The 20,865-nt window shown below is 40.8% G+C and overlaps 1 non-coding gene and 1 pseudogene across 1 annotated transcript; both read right to left on the bottom strand.

The window, feature by feature from the left end:
- Positions 1 to 1,437: 1,437 nt before the first annotated feature.
- Positions 1,438 to 1,506, bottom strand: Trnaa-agc (transfer RNA alanine (anticodon AGC)). The gene has a single exon. It is a non-coding gene; the product is annotated as a tRNA-Ala (tRNA).
- Positions 1,507 to 2,528: 1,022 nt separating this feature from the next.
- The window catches only part of LOC114103800 (glyceraldehyde-3-phosphate dehydrogenase-like), a 38,960-nt pseudogene continuing 20,623 nt past the window's right edge, over positions 2,529 to 20,865 (bottom strand).

The raw sequence follows: 20,865 nt of genomic DNA, 5'->3' as shown, positions 1-20,865 counted from the left end.
TATGCAAAGTACATACCAGAGGTTGTAGATAGTGGCAGGGATCACGGCTGGAGGCTGGATTCAGTGTAGTTCCTCTCTAGGACATATTCTGAGCTAAGCCCCAGATGCTGCACTCCCAACTCCCCTAAAAGCACAGGAACAAAGCTGATCTCCAAAAGTGGGTTTTCTCAACACCAATTTGGTTAGGTAGAAGCACCCGAGCTGTGCTACTCAGGAATCCTTTGCCAAATGTGACCAACACCAGTAAGACTTGTACCTCCTCTGGAAGGCAGAGGGTGACTAGAAGAATGGCAGAGGAAAGAGAATGTAGACATGGTAACTTCTTGGTAACTGCAGCATTCCTGGGGTCTACCTGAAATCTCTGGAGCATCAAGTAAAGGGCTGCAGAATCCCTGCTTGAGCAGGTGGGGAGAAAGAGTCAAGGGTATATAGGCTGGAAGCATGGCTGATCCTCTTGTCCTTACCAGCTGGAGAAGCAGTGTGTATGTGCCTACATTCTTCCCATATCTGTAAGTTTTAGAATGTGGAAACTGTAAACTACAATATGGCAATGTCATCTTGTACGTAGTGTGAAGGCAGGCTGAGAATGGAGTGGTCAGTGGGAGCCGACATCTCTAGGGCTCCAAGAGGAAGCAGGGTGTGGTAAGCCTTTCCAGGTGGAAGAATTTTAGTGGTAGGAGAGGACTGGCCTGGCTGGTCTAGCCAGCATCACAAGAGAAGGCTACAGAGGCCTACAGAATCAGCTTTGTCAGTTTTTTTGAGGTTCTGGACCTCAGTCTGTGGACTGTGATGATATCTTAGGGGGTCCTGCAGAATATACACCCCCAAGCCCTATCGTCCATAAAGCCTCATCTGCTATCATGACTAGCTAAGCCTCTTGAGATTTTTCTGTTTTCTTTTTTTACCAGGGATTGAACTCAGGGACACTCTACCACTGAGTCATATCTCCAGCCCTTTTTGTCTTTCATTCAGAGACAGGGTCTCACTGAATTGCTTAGTGCCCCGCCTTTGCTGAATCTGGCTTCAAACTCATGATCCGACCGGAGCCACTGGGATTACAGGCGTGGGCCACTGCACCTGGCTGACTTCTTTTCTTGCTTGCTCTGACCACTTCCTACCAGCCCAAATGACTTTAGCTGAGATCACAAGAAACTTGGCTTCCAGATCTATTTAATAGTTTTTCCAAATAACAACTTGATTGAGGTAATTCACATATGATTCACCTATTTAAAATGTACAGTGCAATTTTTTTTGTGTATATTCAGAGTTGTGTAACCATCATGTCATCACCCTCCTTCTCAAGAAACTATACCCATTAGCAATTCCTCAGCTTTGTCCCCTCAGGCCTCACCTCCAACCCTAGGTAACCACTAATCTACTTTCTAGAGTTTTTTTTTTTCTTTTTTAATACCTTTATTTATTTATTTATTTTTCATGTGGTGCTGCTGAGGATCGAACCCAGTGCCTCATGCGTGCTAGGCAAGTGCTCTACCACTGAGCCACCGCCCCAGCCCTACTTTCTGTCGTTTTTTATTTTCCTACTGTGAATATTTCATTTAAATGGAATCAGAGCTGGGTATGTGGCTCAGTGATAGAACCTAACATGCAGGAGGCCTTGAGTTCATTGGATCTCCAGCACTAACAACAACAACAAAAACATATATATATATATATATATATATATATATATATATATATATATATCTTCTTGTCACTGTGTGACTTTCATTTTATGTTTTCAAGATTCTTCCATGATGTAGCTTGTATCAAAATTTCATTCCTTATTATTAAGACCAAATGATATTTAATATGCCACTGTATACATATACCATGTTTTGTTTATTCATTCATCAGTTCATAGACATTGGATTGTTCCTACTTTGGGGGCATTGTTAATAATGAAGTTACGTACACATTTTTTTTGTGTGTGTGGACATTATGTTTTCATTTCTCTTGAAATCCCTTGGAGGGTTGGGGATGTGGCTCAGTGGTAGAGAGCTTGCCTAGCATGCATGAGGCACTGGGTTTGAACCTTAGCACCACATAAAACTAAAATAATAAAATAAAGATATTGTGCCCACCTATAACTAAAAAAATAAATATTAAAAAAAAGAAATCCCTTGGAGTGGAGTTGCTGGGTCATGTGGTAACTCTATGTTTAACCTTCTGAGGTTAACCTCTGTTAGTTGTTTTTCCAAAGCATCATTTTATATTCCTACCACCAATGTATGAGGGATCCAATTTCTCTATGTCCTTGCCAACACTTGTTAATATCTGAATATAGCATTGTAATAGTATGAAGTGGTTTCTGATTTTGGTTTCTTTGCATTTCCCTGACAGATAATAACATTGAATAGCTTTTTGTGTGCTTATTAGCCATTTTTATATCTTTTTTGGAGAAATGTCTGTTCAGATCATTTGCCTATTTTTAAATTGGGTTATTTTTCTTTATATATATATATATATATATATATATATATATATATATATATTTTTTTTTTTTTTTTTTTTTTTTTTTTAGTTGTCGATGGACTTTTATTTATTTATATGTGGAGCTGGGAATGGAACCCAGTGCCTCACACAGGCAGAGCAAACACTACCACTGAGCTAAAGCCCCTGCCCCTTGGTTATTTTTCTTTTCGTTATTGGGTTATAAGAGTTTTTTTTTTCTGGTTGCAGTGAACTTTATTGATGGTATGTGACAGTAGGTCACAGGGTATGTGACAATTCTGGGTCCTTTGGATTTCCATATTAATTTTAGGATCAGCCTGTCAGCTCCTCCCCCTTCTTCAGGGGACCTGGGGTGGAAATTGGGAGGAGGGGAGATTCTCAGCATGTTGAGGGACTGAGTTAGGGGCAGGGACTACCCTGAGCACCTCTCTCTTCCTGTGTTCTTGCTGGGGCAGGTGGTGCAGGGGCTCTTACTCCTTGGAGGCCCTGTGGACTATAAGGTCCACCACCCTGTTGCTATAGCCAAATTCATTGTCATACCAGGAAACGAGCTTAACCAAGTGGTCTTTGAGGGCAATGCCGGCCCCAGCATCAAAAGTGGAAGAGTGAGTATCACTATTAAATTCACAGGAGATGACCTGGTCCTCCGTGTAGCTCAGGATGCCCTTGAGGGGGCCCTTTGATGCCTGCTTCACCACAAGGAACAGAGATGATGACCCTTTTGACACCACCCTTCAGATGAGCCCTGGCTTTCTCCATGGTAATGAAGATACCAGTGGACTCCACAACATATTCAATGTCATCATATGTGGCAGCTTTCTCCAGGTGACAGGTCAGATCCATGACCTACACGTTGGGAGTGGGCACACAGAAAGCCTTGCCAATGAATGGGCTTCCCATTCAGTTCAGGGATGACCTTGCCCACAGCCTTGGCAGCACCAGCGGATGCAGGGATGATATTCTGGGCAGCCCGACAGCCATCATGCCACAGTTTCCCAGAGGGGCCATCCACAGTCTTCTGAGTAGCAGTGATGGCATGGACTGTAGTCATGAGTCCTTCCATAATGCCAAAGTTGTCATGCATGACCTTGGCCAGGGGGGCTAAGCAGCTGGTAGTACAGGAGACATCGCTGACAATCTTGAGGGAGTTGTGATACTTCTCATAGTTCATGCTTATCACAAACATGGGGGCATCAACAGAAGGGACAGAGATGATGACCCTTTTGACACCACCCTTCAAATGAGCCCTGGCTTTCTCCATGGTAATGAAGATACCAGTGGACTCCACAACATATTCAGCACCAGCGTCACCCCAATTTGATGTTGGCGGGATCTCGCTTCTAGCGGATGGAGATGGACTTTCCATTGATGGCAAGCTTCCCGTTCTCAGCCTTGACTGTACCATGGAATTTACCATGGGTAGAATCATACTGGAACACGTAGAACATGTAGTTGAGGTCAATGAAGGGGTCATTGATAGCAACAATGTCCACTTTGCCAGAGTTGAAAGCAGCCCTGGTGACGAGGCACCCAATATGGCCAAATCTATTCACTATGACCTTCACCATTGTGTCTCAGAGATGTGGCTGGCACTGCACCAGATAGGAAGATGTGATTGCCTGTCAAAGGGGGAGGAGTAGAGAGCCTATAAGAGTTCTTTATATATTTTAGATATAAATGCCCTGTGACATATATAATTTATAATTTCCTGAGTTGTCTTATACTTTCTTTCTTTTTTTAATTTTAATTTTTAAATTATAGATGGACAAAATACCTTTGTTTGTTTATTTTTATGTGGTGCTGAGGTTCGAACCCAGTACCTCACATATGTGAGGCAAGCGCTCTGCCACTGAGCCACAACCCCAGCCCTGTCTTATACTTTCTTAATGATGCCCTCTGCTGCACAAAATTTTTAATTTGGATGAAGTGTTCAATTTATCTGTTTTTCCTTTGGTCGCTTGTGTTTTTGATTTCATAGCCAAGAAACCATTGCCTAATCCAAGTAATAAAAATTTACATGAATCTGTTCTTCTAAGAGCTTTAGCTCTTACATTTAAGTCTTTGATTCATTTAGTGTTAATGTTTGCATATGGTGGGAGGTAGGGGTCAAATTTCATTCTTTTGCATGCAAATGTCTAGTTGTCTCAGCATTACTCATTGAGAAGGCTGTTTCCCCCATTGAATTTTCTTGACACTCTCGTCAAAAATCATTTGGCATTAGGGGTTGGAGTTGTGGCTCAGTGGTAGAGCACTCACCTAGTACAGGTGGGGAACTGGGTTTGATCCTTAATACCACATAAAGATAAATAAATAAAGGTATTGTGTCCATCTACCACTAAAAAATATTTAAATTTTTTTTAAATCAGGTGGCTTTAAATATAAGGATTTAATTCTGGACTCTTTGTTCTATTTTATTGATCTGTATGTCTAATCCTTGTACTAGTAACACACAGTATTCATTACTGTAGCTTTGTAGTTTTTTTCCCAGATTGTTTTGGCAATTCTGGGTCCTTTGGATTTCCATAGGAATTTTAGGATCAGCCTGTCAATTTAAGCAAATAAACCAGTTGGAATTTGATGAAAATTAGATTGAATCTGTATGTGAACTAAGAAAATATTGCCATCTCAACAACATTATGTCTTCTGATCTGTGAACATGGATGGGATGAATTTCCATTTACTTAGGTTTTCTTTAATTTCTTTCAAAAACGCATTGTATTTTTTAGTGTAAAATCTTGTATTTCCTTGATTAAATTTATTACTATGTATTTTATTATTTTGGAATGTTTTCTCAATTCAATTTTGGATTATATTGCTAAAGTACATAAATACAGTTCACTTTTGTATATTGGACTTATATGTTGCAAACTTGTTTTATTAGTTCTAGTAGTTGTTTTGTGGATTCCTTAGGATTTGCTATATCTGAGGTCATGCTCCTTGTGAATAGAGATAGTTTTACTTCTTTCTTTCTGGTCTAAGTGCTTTTATTTCTTTTTCTAGTCCTATTGCCCTGACCAGAACTTCCACTACAATGATTAGTAGAAGTGATAAGAGCAGACATTCTTGTCTTGTTCCTGATCTTAGGAGGAAAGCATTTGTTCTCTTATCATTAAGTTTGAACTTTTTGTAGATGCCCTTCATCAGGCTGAGGAAGTTTCTTTCTATTTCTACCTTGTTGATTGGTTTCTTCATGAAGGGATGTTCAATTTTTTCAAATGCTATAAGATCATCTTGTGGTTTTTGTCTTTATTGCACCGATATGCTATATTATATTAATTGATAGAGGTTAAACCAACCTTGTATTTCTGGAACAAATTTCACTTGGTGATGGTATATGAACCTCTTCGTATGTTGCTGGATTTGAAATCTTAGCATTTTGTTGAGGATTTTAATGTCTGTATTCATAAGAGATTAGTTTGTAGTTCTCTTTTCTCTATCTTTCTCTTTTTAAGGAGGATTTTTTTAAAAAATCTTTATATTATTTGTTTATTTTCATGTGGTGCTGAGGATGGAACCCAGTGCCTCACGAGTGAGGGACAAGTGCTCTACCACTGAGCTACAGCCCCAGCCCTTCTTTTCTCTTAATATCCTTGTCCAGTTTTATTACCAGAGAAATATTGACTTCATAGAATGAGCTGGTAAGTGGTAGGTGTTCCCTACTGTTTATCTTTTGTTGTTGTTTTTTTGTACTGGGCTGCTTTACCACTGAGCTACATCCACAGTCCTTTGAAAAAAATTTTTTTAGGCTGGGGTTGTAGCTCAGTGGTAGAGTGCTTGCCTCACATGCGTGAGGCACTGGGTTCTATTTTCAGCATCACATAAAAATAAATAAATAAAAATAAAGATATTGTATCCTTCTACAAGTTTAAAAATATATTTTTAATTTATTTTAAGAGAGGATCTTGCTAAATTTCCCAGGCTGGTCTTGAATTTTCAATCCTCCTGCCTCAATCTCCTGAGTCACTAGGATTATAGGTGTTCACAAAAGAGCCCAGGTGCTTATATACTTTTAAAACTACTAAATTGGCATTATCATATGAAGTTTAGAATGCTGTCCCCCCACAATGTTAACATCACATTTTAAAGAGTAATGAAGTTTTCAGGCTGGGATTATAGCTTACTAGAAGAGCACTTGCCCCAAATATGTGAAGCCCTGGGCTCCATCCTCAGCAACACATAAATATAAGTAAATAAAAATAAAGATATTGTGTTCATTTACAACTAGAAAAATAAAAAATAAATAAATAAAAAGTAATGAAGTATTGATACATTCTATAACATGGATGAACCTCAAAAACATTTCACAAACAGTGGTGCATACCATGCCTCTGATCCCAGCAATTAGGGAAACTGAGACAGGAGGATCCCAAATTCAAAGCCAGCCTCAGCAACTTAATGAGGCCCTAAGCAACTTAGACTCTGTCTCAAAATAAAATATAAAAAGGGGTGGGAATATGGCTCAGTGGTTAAGTGTCCTGGGTTCAATCACCAGTATCCCTCCCCCCCAAAAAAAACTCACAAAGTAAAAAATCCAGACATAAAGCATTGTTTATTATATGATTCCATTTATATGAAATATGTATAGGAGATAAATCTGTAGAGACAGAATGCAGACTGAGAAGGGCGTGTGTTGGGGGGTCAGGTGGAGAGCAACTGCTGGAGGGTTTTCTTTTGCAGCAATGCTAGTGTTTTAGAACTAGATAAGATGGTAGATGCACAACATTGTAAATGTATTGAATGATACTGAATTGTTCATCTTAAAGTTTATATTTAAAAGTTAGTATTATCCTAATATCAAAACCAGGCAAGGATAGCAAAATAAAAAAAAAGAAAGAAAGAAAAGAAAACTATAGACCAATACCTCTTAGCAATATAGATATAAAATTTTTCAGCAAAATGCTAGAAAACCAAATTAATTTTGTGTGAATTTCATCTTAATAAAAAACTACATTTGTGAGAATTACTCAGATTTAAAATTCTTTTGCAGTGTGATTTTAAAATGTTTTATTAGATTTTTAAATTATAATATGTGTATATTTGCTTATGGTGAAGTAAAATAATAGTTAAGGGCTGGGGTTATAGTTCAGTGGTAGAGCACTTGCCTAGCATGTATGAGGCAGTGGGTTCCATCCTCAGTACCACATAAAAATAAATAAAGAAAATAAAGGTATTGAGTCCATCTACAACTAAAAAAACTATTTTAGAAAAATTATAATAATAGTTAAGTTTTATGTGCAAATCTCAAAATGCCATGTTTTTTTTTTTCTCCTTGATATTGGGGATTAAATCCAAGGACTCTTTACCACTGAGTCACATCCCAGCCCTTTTTATTTTTTATTTTTAATATTTTTTAGTTGTTGATAGACCTTTATTTTATTTATTTATATGTGGTGCTGAAAATCGAACCCAGTGCCTCACACATGCCAGGCAAGTGCTCTACCGCTGAGCCCCAGCCCCAGCCCCACCTTTTTATTTTTTTGAGACAGGGTCTCATTAAGTTGCTTTGTGCCTCACTAAGTTGCTGACGCTGGCCTTGAACTTGCGATCTTCCTGTCTTAGCCTCGTCAATCACCATCCAGCCCATTATGATTTTTCAATGTCTACAAAATATTTTATTAGGAATATGCTTTATTTTATTGTGTACTTAACTCATCTAAAACAATATTCTTTTAGGGGGGCGGGGAGGTGCTGGAGATTGAACCCAGGGCCTTGTGAGGCAAGTACTCTACCAACTGAGCTATATCCCCAGCCTCTCTGAGGTTTTTGTTATTGGAGATTGAATTCAGGGGCACTCTACCACAGAACTATGTCCCCTGTCTATCTGCTTGCTTCCTTCCTTCCTTCCTTCCTTCCTTCCTTCCTTCCTTCCTTCTTTCTTCCTGTATTCATATATCTATGTATTTATGTGTTAGTTCTGAACCCAGGGACATTTTACCACTATGCTATATCTCCAGTTCTTTCTATTTTTTATTTTTGAGACAAGATCACTAAGTTTCTAAGGCAATCCTCAAATTTGTGATCTTCCTGCCTCAGCCTCCAGAATCACTGGGATTACTATGCCTGGCACCTTTTTTTATTTTTTATTTTGAGACAAGGTCCTGCTAATTTTTCCAGGCTGGCCTCAAACCTTCAATCCTCCTGCTTCAGCCTCTTGAGTAGGTGGGATTATAGGGGTGTGCCACTCTGCCCTCCAAATTTTTTTATTATGTATTATGCTTTAATGAGTGTCTTTATGATTGTTTCAAAGGAATGAATTATTACTTCCTAAAAGTCATCTCCTTAGGATTAATTCCTAGAAGTGAGTGATTAGATCAAAGCAGAAAGGTTAGCATTTGTAAAGGTTTTTCAAGTACACTGCCAATTTTTCCCCACAGTTTCAGCTAACATTATGAATTATTATATTTTTAAAATTTTGCTGGGCAAAATATGAAGCTTTTAGAAGTTATTATAAGAGGGCCGTGTGTGTAGCTAGCATGCATGAAGACATGAGTTTGGTCTCCAACACTGCAAAGGGAAAGGGGAAGGAGAGAGAAGAAGAGGAAAAGAAGGAGAAAGAGAAGAACAAAACACATGCAAAAACAATAATAATGCACAGGATTGGCAGTATAACTCGGTGGTACAGTCCTTTCCTAGCACGTCTAAGACCCTGAGTTCTATCCCAGCACCACAAAACAAAAAATAAAATAGAAAATGATACATAAATAATATTATACAAAAATTAAAATTTTGTTTATCAAAATGTCATTATAAAAGTGATAGAGTAAGAGGAAATATTTAGAAAACACAAAACTAGTAAGTGGCTTGTATCCAGAATATATGAAGAACTCCTAATGATTCCTGAGAAAAAAGAATCAAATAATAGTGAAAATATTACATATAAAAAGTTGTGGGTATAGCTAAGGCAGAATTTAGAGGGAAACCTATAGCATTAAGTCTACATATTTAAAAAGAATTGTTGAAAATTAGTAAGACAGCAGGTGTGGGTGTGGTGGCCCACACATGTAACCCCAGCTATTTGGGAGGCTGAGGAAGGAGAATCACAAAATCAAGGCTCACCTGGGCAGCTTACTTATCGAGACTCAGCAACTTAGTGAGGCCTTGTCTGACAATTTTAAAAAGGTGAAAATTTTAAAAAGAACTGCGAAGGTATCTCACTGGTAAAGCACTCGTGGGTTCAATCCTTAGTAGCCCCCAGAAAAAAAGAAAATTAATAAGCCAAGGATACATTTCAGGAAGTTATACTCAAAGAAAGTGGAAAAATGAAATAATAAACATAAGAGAAGAAATTAATGAAACAAAACCAAACATACAATAGAGAGAATTTGTTGTTGTTCTTCAATAGACCTTTAGGTTTTTTGGGTTTTTGTTGTTGTTTTTGGTACCATGTATTGAACTCAGGGGCACTTAACCACTGAGACACATCCCCAGTTCTTTTTCGTATTTTATTTACAGACAGTGTCTCACTGAGTTGCTTAGGGCCTTGCCAAATTGTTGAGGCCAGTTTTGAACTTGAAGTCCTCCTGCCTCAGTCTCCTGAGCCACTGGGATTACAGGTGTGCATCACTGCACTCAATGTCAATAGATTTTTTTGATTCTGGGGGTTGAATGCAGGACTTTGGCTTTGCTAAGCACATAATCTGCCACTGAGTTACACTCCAGCTCCCAATAAGACTATTTAAAGTGATAAAACTGTTCAGTTTAAAAAAGAAAACAAACAAACATGAATAACTATTAGGAATGAAGAAGGAGACATTACAAGAGCTACTGTGCACATCTAAAAAATACTAAAACGGGGTTATGAACAATTTAATGCCAATAAATGTAAAAGATTTAGATGAAATATTTTTTCTAGAAATAGTGATTTACCAAGTGACTCTGAAGACATGGAAAATCTGAATAATCCCATAAATCCCATAATTCTTTTTATTTCTTTCTTCTTCTTCTTCTTTTTTTTTTACCAGGGATTGAACCCAGGGGCACATAACTACTGAGCCACACTGCCAACCTTTTTTTTTTTTTTTTGAGACAAGTTCTCCCTAGATTACTTACAGTCTCGCCAAATTGCTGAGACTGGCTTCAAACCTGCGATCCTCCTGCCTCAGCCTCCTAAATTGCTGGGATTCAGGAGTGTGCTGCCACACCCCACCCAAAACTCTTAAAGAGGTTGAAACAGTAATTAAAAATCTTCCCACAAAGAAACTCCAAACCTAAACAGCTTTACCTATGAGTGATGTTGAATACTCAAGAAATAAAATAATTCTGTTCATTAACAAACTCTTCTTGAAATCTGGAAGTTTTTCCCCTGAAGAACTGAAGTTATCCTCCTCAGATCACTTTATGGAATAAGCATGACCCTGACCTCCAAATCTTACAAGGTCAATAAGGGAAAAGTAAAGGCCAATCTCATGTATGCACACAGATACAAAAGCCCTAAACAAAGTTGGGCCACCTATGAATGGAATAGAACATATGACCTACAAATTTTATATGATCCTAGGAACGCAAGCTATGGTCAACACCCAAAAACCAGTTGATATAATTTGTCACAACATATTTAAAAAAAAAAAAAAAAAAAAAAAAAAAATATATATATATATATATATATATATATATATAGTTTTATTTTGTTTATTTTTATGTGGTGCTGCAGATCGAACCCAGGGCCTCAAATGTGCTAGTTAAACACTGTACCGCTGAGCCACAACCCCAGCCCTGTCACAAAATATTTAAGGAGAAAATTCATGTGGTAATCTCAATGAGTGCAGAATAAGCACTTAATAAAACTTAACATTGATCTGGGCACAGTGGTGCATGACTGTAATCATAGGTACTCGGGTGGCTGAGGTGGGAGAATTGCAAGTTCAAGGCTAGCCTCAGCAATTTAGCTAGACCCTGTCTCAAAATAAAAACTAAAAAAGTGGGGCTGGGATGTGGCTCAAGCGGTATCGCGCTCGACTGGCATGCGTGCAGCCCAGGTTCGATCCTCAGCACCACATACAAACAAAGATGTGTGTCCACCGAAAACTAAAAGATAAATATTAAAATTCTTAAAAAAAAAAAACACTGAAAAAGTGCTGGGGGTGTAGCTCACTAGTAGAGCACCCTTGAGTTCAATCCCAGGATGGAAAACAAAAAAAATCAACATTGTTTGGATTAAATGGATGAATAATTTTTTTAAAAAATTTTGTGTGTGTGCCAAACCAGAAATGGAAAGAAATTTCCTTAATCTTATAAAGACTGTCTTTTAAAAATAACTAAAATAAGCGTCATACTTAATGGTGAAACATTCAATGTTTTCTCTTTGAATACTGGAACAAAGCAAAGATATCGATTTTTCTTTTTTCTTTTTAGCAGTATGTGGTGTTGAACCCAGGATCTCCCTCCTGCTAAGCAAGAGCTCTACCACTGATATACAGGCAAGCCCTTTTTAGTTTTTATAGGGTCTTCCTAAATTGCTGAGGCTGACCTCCAACTTTTGATCCTCCTACTTCAGCCTCCCAAATTGCTGGGATTACAGGCGGGGCCACTGTGTCTTTTGCTATCACTTTCTTTGAACAATATACTGAAGGTTCTGGCCAGCCCAGCAAAGAAAGAAAAAGAATCAAAGAGAATAATAATTGGGAAAGGAAGAACAAAACTGCCAGTATTTATAGATATTATGATTGTGTACAGAATAATTTTTTAAATCTATAGATAATTAAAACTAATCTATAATTAAATAAGTTTCCAGGACTTTGAAAAATCAATACACAAAAATCAATGTATTTAATTTTAACAAAGAGAAAATTATATCCTAAAAGGATAGTATTTCTAATATTTTAAAAGACCAAATTATTAGAAATATATTTTTATTAACTTATGAAGAAAAATATTAAGTATTTTTCACAGAAATTAAAGACAATTGTAGTAAATGGAGGAATATATAGTGCTTGTGGGCTGGAAAACTCAATATTACAAAGATTATCAGTTCTTCCTGAAGTCATTCATAGATTAAATGCAATTTTATTTTGGTGAAGGAGGAAGGGGGATTGAACCAGGAGTACATTACCACTGAGCTACATCCCCAATCCTTTTTTTTTTTCTTAATTTTAAGACAGGCGTCACTAAGTTGCCAAGGGTCTTGATAATAATAATAATACTTGGGAAAGGAAGAAGCAAAACTGCCAGTATTTATAGATATTATGATTGTGTACAGAATAATTTTTTAATCTATAGATAATTAAAATTCATCTATAATTAAATAAGTTGCTGATACTAGCCTTGAACTTGAGATCTTCTTGTCTCAGCCTCTTGAGTAGCTGGGATTACAGGCCACCACACCCTATTAAATATTCAATGCAATATTTAATAACTCATTTGGATTTTTTGTGTGAAACCTAATAAAATTATTTCTAAATTTATATGGACATGCAAAAGGTCAGAATGGCCATGTCACTGCAGAGAAAGACTGAGGTTAAAACAGTCGTTCTCCTGGGTAACTATAAAGCTGTGGTAATTAGGAAAGTTGGGGACTGGGGGTATAGTTCAGGGGCAGAGCACACAGGGCAGGCTGAGGTGCTGAGTTCAATCCCCAGCACCACAAAAGAGACAGAGAAAGAGGAGAGAAAGAGGGCGTTGCATTGACTCCCAGTCTGTCTTTCATAGTAGTTTTTCATTTTGATGAAACCCAATATATCAATTTTTATAATTTGTGCTTTTTGTATTCTATTTAAGAAGTCTTTGTCAAACCCAAGGTCACTAAGATTTTTCTTTTCTCCTAGAAGTTTGATCATTTTAGTTGGTATCTACAGCTGCATGATCCATTTCGAGTTAATGTTTGTGTGCATGGTGTGAATAAGAGTCAAGGTTCATCATGTTGCATGTGCTATCCAACTGTTCCAACACCGTTTGTTGAAAAGATTGTCCATTCCCCATTGAATTGTCTTGGCAGCTTTTGTTAAAAATCAATCGGCCATACGTGTGTGGGTCTACTTTTATCTCTATACCAATGACACATTTTTTACACTAGCTTTTTTAATATACCTGAATTCATTTCCAACAAGGTCTGAGGTAAAGACCTGGACTTATTTTGTTCCACTTAGTTAACCAATTCTCTATCCCTCTCTACAAGGAATCATGCTTCTTTATCCCTATTGTTTTATAGATAATAATCTATGTTATCTATAGACTTATTATGTCATATGTAAGTCTATTTCTGGGCAATTCTCTTTCATTGAGATGTCTGTGGTTTAGTATCAGTTCTGTGAAGAGAATTTTTGTTTTGTTTTATTTTGATACCAGGGATTGAATCCAGGGAAACTCAAAAACTAAGCCACATCCCCAGCCCATTTTTTTGTATTTTATTTAGAGACAGAGACTCCCTGAGTTGCTTAGGGCCTGTAAGTTGCTGAGGCTGGCTTTGTTTTTGTTTTAAGAGAGAGTGAGAATTTTAATATTTATTTATTTATTTTTTTAGTATTTGGCGGACACAACATCTTTGTTTGTATGTGGTGCTGAGGAACAAACCTGGGCCGCATGCATGCCAGGCAAGCGCGCTACCGCTTGAGCCACATCCCCAGCCTCTGAGGCTGGCTTTGAACTTGCAATCCTCCTGCCTTAGCCTCCTGTGCCATTGGGATTGCTTGTGCACACCACCATGCCCGGCTGAAAAGAGTTTTAATTAATATTCCCACCGGGGTGCTGTGGATATAACTCAGTGGTAAAACATGGGCTTAGCCTGCTGTACATCCTGAGCTCAATTAAAAAAAAAAAAAAAATCCTACCAGGGAGTCAAGAAGGAGCCAGGAACCTTCACCTGCTCTGGGAAGACTCCCTTCCTCATACTACCAGCACAAGCAAAGAACACTTTCCTCCACCCTGTAACACACCCAGCCTGGCCACCGCCTTCTGCCCTGGCCCATTAGGACTGTTCTCATCAGGCTCTTTAACCCTGTCCATATAAGCCCCCAAAAGAGACCCAGAAATCTCAGACATCCCTCTCCACAGAATACTAGGCCCCATGTGACTCTATCCCTCTTCTGATCTCATCTCCCACCTTACTCAATTTCAGAAATTCTACAATGGGATTCTCTAAAACTTATTGAATTGCCTCAAATAAAACCTCCCATGTTCCCAACTCCTTTCTGAATGTCCCCTTCACTTTCTTGTTCTCATGGGAAACTGGCTCTCCTGTGAGCCTTCGGCTTCCTCTCCAATCTCTCAGGAGGCTCCTGTCTCCCCTCTTGTGGGATCTTGTCCTTGCATCTAGAGATGGGGAAGTACCATTTAGCTTCTCAATGCCACTTCCAGACAGTCTGTCCTCCTCCTTAGAAACCCCTGTGGTTGGGGCTGGGAGTGTTGCTCAGTGGTAAGGCACTTTCTTAACACGCACGAAGCCCTGGGTTCCATTCCCAGCCCCACAAAAAAGAAAAAGAAACACCAATGGTTGAATGTCACATCATCAGATAAGAACACCCATTATTCCTCCTCCCATTCCTTGAGGAAATTAGCTCCCTGCCCAGGGTCTCGACATCCAGTGGCACTCCGGCTGAAATTTTTCATTTCAGCATTAGTGTAGACGAACTGGCCCCTCAGGCCTCTTCAAGATCTGGGCTTCCACAGTATCTCAACCTCTCTGGTTCATGGAGCCAGACTTCAAAATAGTCTTTATCTGGGCTGGGGCTGGGGCTCAGTGGCAGAGTGCTTGTCTAGCATGTGTGAGGCACTGGGTTCAATTCTCAGCACCACGTATCAATAAACAAAAAAAAAAAAGGTTCATTGACAACTAAAAAAAAAAAAAAAAGTCATTATCTGTCAATGCAGTCCCTTCTTTATCTTAGTTTCATGCATCCTGCTTTCAGGAAAACATGGCTGTCTTCTCCAGTTAACTTCCTCTAATACCCCCAACCCACAATTCTTCCAGGAACCTCTCTTCTTTTTTTCTTTTGCAATACTGGGGATTGAACCCAGGACCTTAGCTCCTGTTAGGCAAGTGCTCTACCCCTGAACTACATCTCCAGCCCACTTTTGAATTTTGAGTTAGGGCCTTGCCAACTTGCTAAGGCTGGCCTCGAACTTGCAATTCTCCTGCCTCCGCCTCCCAAGTCGTTAATATTGCAGGCGCACACCCTAGTGTCGGCTCCTGAAACCTACCAATTGAAGCAGATGTTCTCACCTTCGCTGGTCTATCGCCCCACTTCACTCCTGACTCAGCTTGGAGTCCATGATCCTACATTACATTCTCTGCTAGAGTATAATCACCTGGCAAAGCCAGGCCCCTGGTTAAATTCAGCCCTCTACCCCCTCAACACATGCAGCTCCGGCTGGCTAGGACTGAAGACAAACCCAGGTCTGGGCTGACCCGTCTTTACTTATTTATTTATTGGTAATGGGGACACAGCCTCATGCTTGCTAAGCATGCTCTCCACCTCTGACCTTCACCCCCAGCCCCCAGTCTTACTTTAAATTAATGACCACACCCCTCCATCAATGAGACCTCAAAGCTGCCTAACCATTATACTACATCCCCAAGTCTATTCACACCCTCTCTCCTAGACGACTGCTTCACACCTCCTCCTCCACCTCACTCTCAGCTGACAACCTCTTCCGATTTTGCTAAGAAAATAGAAGCCCTCAGAACAGAAGTTGCACCGGCTCCACCGCTCCCCCGCCCACCTGCATCTGTGCCCATCCACTCTGCTGCCCTCCCACTAAGACGGCTGAATCGCCCCTCCTCTGTCAGGGCAGCCCCCTTTTTGGGCACCAGATGCCGTCCCCACCTGCCTATTCAAAGGCTTCTTGCCAACATTCACCCCCTTCTCACCCATACCACCCAAACTTCCCTCTCTCCAGGATTATTTCCATCAGCACACAAAAAAGGCTGTGATTTTTCCCTCTTAAAGAAAAACTTCCTCATGACCTTATATCCTCCTCACCCCTGTCTCCGCTCCCCTTTGTGGCATAATTACTAGAAGGAATTGGCCCTTCTTTAACCTTCAAGCCTTCTCCTCCCTTCCTTTATCCCTGCGGCTCCCATCAGGAATCCGCCCCCCACTGCTACCCCAAAACTGCCTTTGCCAAGGACTCCCTCTCCATGTCCTCAAGTCCAGTGGCCAATCTCTGGGCCTGGCCTTCCTTGCACCTCTGTAGCAGGTAAGAGTTCACCTCTCCCTCCTTGGTGTCAGACTCTCAGCCACCCTTCCTCCCTCTAAAGTTGCCCCTTCCCTCTGTCTTCTGCTGATGGGTGCTCCCCTCCAAGGGTCTGTTCTCATCTTAGTCTACTCTCCTCCCTTCATAATCTCCTCCAGGGACCTGGCTTTAAACACCATTCTGTTGCAGATGACTTCCAAATTTATATCCCTGGCCTGAACCTTCTTCTGGATTCCATCTCCTATTGTTTCTAGGCAATCTCCTGAAGCTGAATCATGGCCACCCACTTCCAACCAAGCTCAGCTTGCCAATTCTCCCCAGTGCACAACTGGCCTGCTTTCCTGTAGGTGCTTGAGTTTTGACTCTCAATCTAGAGGACGAAGTCAAGGAGCAGCAGTATAGACCTGTAATCTCAGCCTCTCAGGAGGCTAAGGCAGGAGGATCTAAAGTTTGAGTCCAGCTTGGGTAACTTGGCAATATCCTGTCTCAAAATAAAAAATAAAAAATACTGAGGATGGGGCTGGGGATAGAGCTCAGTTGGTAGAGGGCTTGCCTCGCATGCACGAGGCCCTGGGTTCAATTCCCAGCACTACATACACACACACACACAAAAAAAAAGTATTGTGGATGTAACTCAGTGGTCAAGTGCCTCTTGGTTTAATCCCCAGGACCGAAAAATAAGAGTATGAAAATTGAGACCTTTCCTGTGTGCCCCCTGGAGCAGAGGCAGTGGTTCAGTGAACGTTGTGGGCTGGTTGATGGAGCTCTCTGCCTTAGGCTGCCTCACGTGCCGCACTCCTGGCCAAGCGCCAGGGCCACTGTGACTGCATCTCCACAACTCACAGGTATACAAGTGCCTGCCCCTTGACCTTGCATTCTTTGCTTGTTATATTTCCTTCCTGCTTTTCTCCCCAGGTACTGGGACATAATGACACATTCTAGGAGGACACTGCTGATGTAACAACCCCAAGGACTTTGCCCATCTATGTTGTGGCTTCCATGCCATGCTGGGATCATCTCCTCTGGACCCTACAGGAGAAAGGCCAAGTGGGGAGCTTTGTATGGCTGACCTCTCTGGCTCCTCTTCTGGAGGGAATCCATCTTGCTTTTTCAAGGTGGGTTGTGTCCCCTGCATCCTGGGACCCACAGATGTGAGCCCCAGAGTGCTGCTTGCCACAGAAGGAGGTATCTATCCTCCAAGAAGCCTCCTGAGCGGGCTTCGCAGCAGTGGATGGCAACTGGGCTGTCTTCCTCTCCTGAAACCACTCAAAGCTGCAATTTTACAAACCAAGAATTAAAGCCTGGAATACTGAATGCCCTGCGGTCTCCCAAAGTGGGAGGATCCTAATGTTGGATCTGCTTCCCTCAGAAGTCAGGCACATTGGCAAGAGGTACCTGGGTACATGAGCAATCTTGGGGCAATGCTAATCTGCTTTTTCCTCATCTTCAGATTATCTGGCAGTGTCTAAATTGAATTATTAATCTAGTCCTGTGTGCCCGTGTCACTTTCCCAGACAACTAGTTTATTCATGACTTGCACACTATCAATTTCAACATGCAATTTGCAATGAAAGTTGACTGATCAGCAATACCATAATTAGTTGCAAATGTCTGTGCTTGTATTTGTTTGGTGTAGGGGCTTTTTCATTAAAGTGACGGAGGCCAATGAATGCCATGACTTTGCCCTGGGACAAAGCACTAGCAGCAGTTGAGTCATGGACCAGGGACAAGCCTGTTGGTAAAGAGACTGTGGGGACTAGAGATTGCAGCACCAGGAGCTGTGTTCATCTTAACATACTCTGTTTTCACAAGAGTAAATCCAGGTTGGGTGAAAGATCCATGAAGAGGAAGAAACCTGGAGTTGCCCTGCATGGCCTCCCTGCTGAAGTCCCCCAGATCTGATGACATGCCGCCAGTAGGAAGGGAGCTTGTTACCTGGTGGAGCATCTCTACTTCTGAGATTGTTCTTTCTTTGGGGGCTCCCACCTTCCAGTTGTGGGTCATCCTGAGTTCTGGTCTCAACTCAAAAACTATTACATTGCATAAACAAGGACAGGTCTCTAAGCCTCAATCTATCCAACTGAAAAAAAAAGGGAGGTATTATCCAATTGTCCTGCCTCAAGAATTATCACAGTCAGGGTTCCTAATTGCAAGTAAAAGAAAATGATTCATTCATTCGTTTTCTCTCTCTCTGTCTCCCCACCCCCCCCTCTCTCTCTCTCTTTCAGTGCTGGAACCCAGGGCCTCATGCATGCTAAGCAAGTTCTCTACCACTGACCTATATCCCCAGCCCTGAAAATGACTCTTAAGTAATAAATTGGCTACATTGGATTAAGCAGGAAAATAATAAGATGATTAGGCAGCTCAGAAGATCTCTGGGCAGAGTAGCTTTCCCAGAGGCTAGGCAGCCAGAAACAAGGCCCCAAATCACACACTACAGAACTAACATAGTCAAGGCCTTACTGCCATAATCGTCAAAGCCACCACCATGCGGACTCTGCAGCCAAGGCAGTGGGCACCCCTCCCACATCCTCCAATGCTGCCATCTCCATCACCCTGAGAGTGCCAGCCTGCTGCACCCATAGTACAGAGAATTCTGTGGTCCTTGCTTTTCGGTGGTCAGACTGGAGCCTGCATGTTTGCTGTCAGAGCCTAGATCAGGTGCCCTTTCCCAGCCACTGGGAGGGTGGGAAAAGCCACAGGCCTCTGTGGTGGGAAGTGGGCTCCGCCTCATAATGAGGGGAACTTCCCATCACAGGAAGAGGGCTCAGGTTCTGGGTAGCCAAGAGGGAAAACAGAATCAAGTAAGATATGAATGTTAGCCAGGAGCTGTGGCACTCGGAATCCCAGCAATTTCAAAAGCTGAGGCAGGAGGATTTCAAGGTCAAGGCCAGCCTAGGCAATTTAATAAATGCCTGTTTCCAAATAAAAACATTAAAAAAAAATGGCTGGGGAAATAGCTCAGGGGTAGAGTACCCCTGGGTTCAATCCCTAGTACCCTCTCCAAAAAATTCTGTCCAATTGTCAAAACACATGTTCTGATTTGAGTTCTGATATTAGAGGCTCCACTGATGCCTGAAGAGGGATAATAGAAGGCTGAAGGTCCAGTAGTGCATGTGCTTTGCAGGCCCCAAGCACCTCCAACTAGCCTGAGCTCAGCAGAGCTGTTGAGCAGGGTAAGGATGGGATCCCACCAGAGGCTTCAGGGTTTAGCATTTCCAAACCACTTTTGGTAGTTTGCCTAGCAAGTATTTGCAGCATGAGAAATGAGGTTGTGATGTTGCCTTTCCCCACCAATATAGGGAATTCTAGAAATATCACCAGAAATTTCAGACTATATTTTTTAAAAAAAATATTAACCCCAGGTAAAATCATTTGAAAACTGCTCAGCCATAACCTCTAAAGCTAAACATAGGCATGTCCTATGGCTCCACAATTCCACTCTTAAATATGCATTCCCAGCAGAGAGGCACACATGCATATCCCAAAAGACATGTACAAGTTGTAATAGCCAAAGCTGGAAGCAACCCAAATTTCCATCACCAGTGGAATGAATAAATAAATTGTGGTATAGTCATAAAATGGAATATAGCAATGAGACCGAGCAAAGTATTTTATCCTCAACAACATGAGTGAATTTCATTCAGCAAGAGAAGCCAGGCATAAAAATAGTCCATACTATAAGATTCCATTGACATAAGGTTCAAAAAACAGGCAAAACTAATCTATAGTGTCAGAGGCATGATGTTGGTTACTCCTAAGACAGTGACTTGGAGAGGGGACAGAGGACTTTGGGGGCTGGGGATGCTCTGTTTCTGGTCACCCAAATGTGATCAAAGGAATGTACATTTAGGATTTGTGCACTTTTCTGCATATATATGATACTTCAGTGAAAAGTTTACTTAAAAAAAATAGGGGCTGGGGGCTCAGAGATAGAGCATTTCCTAGCATGCACAAAGTCCTGAGTTGTATCCCCAGCACCACCAAAATAAATAAATAAGTCTGCACTGGGCATGCAGCACATGCGTGTAATCTTAGCTACTCAGGAGGCTGAGGCAAGAGGATCACAAGTTCAAGGCCAGGCTGGGCAATTTAGCAAGATCCTGTCTCAAAATTAAAAATTTTAAAAAATGACTGGTGGTATAGCTCAGTTATAGAGAACTTGCTAGTTATGTTCAAGGTACGGGGTTCAATCTCCAGAAATATAGATAGATAGATAGATAGATAGATAGATAGACAGACAGACAAAACAACCTCCAGCACAGAGCTAGGGATGTAGCTCACTGG

This window comes from Marmota flaviventris, chromosome 5 (assembly GCF_047511675.1).
Source record: "Marmota flaviventris isolate mMarFla1 chromosome 5, mMarFla1.hap1, whole genome shotgun sequence".
NCBI classification, from domain to species: Eukaryota; Metazoa; Chordata; class Mammalia; order Rodentia; family Sciuridae; genus Marmota; species Marmota flaviventris.
This window is presented reverse-complemented; position numbering and strand designations above follow the sequence as displayed.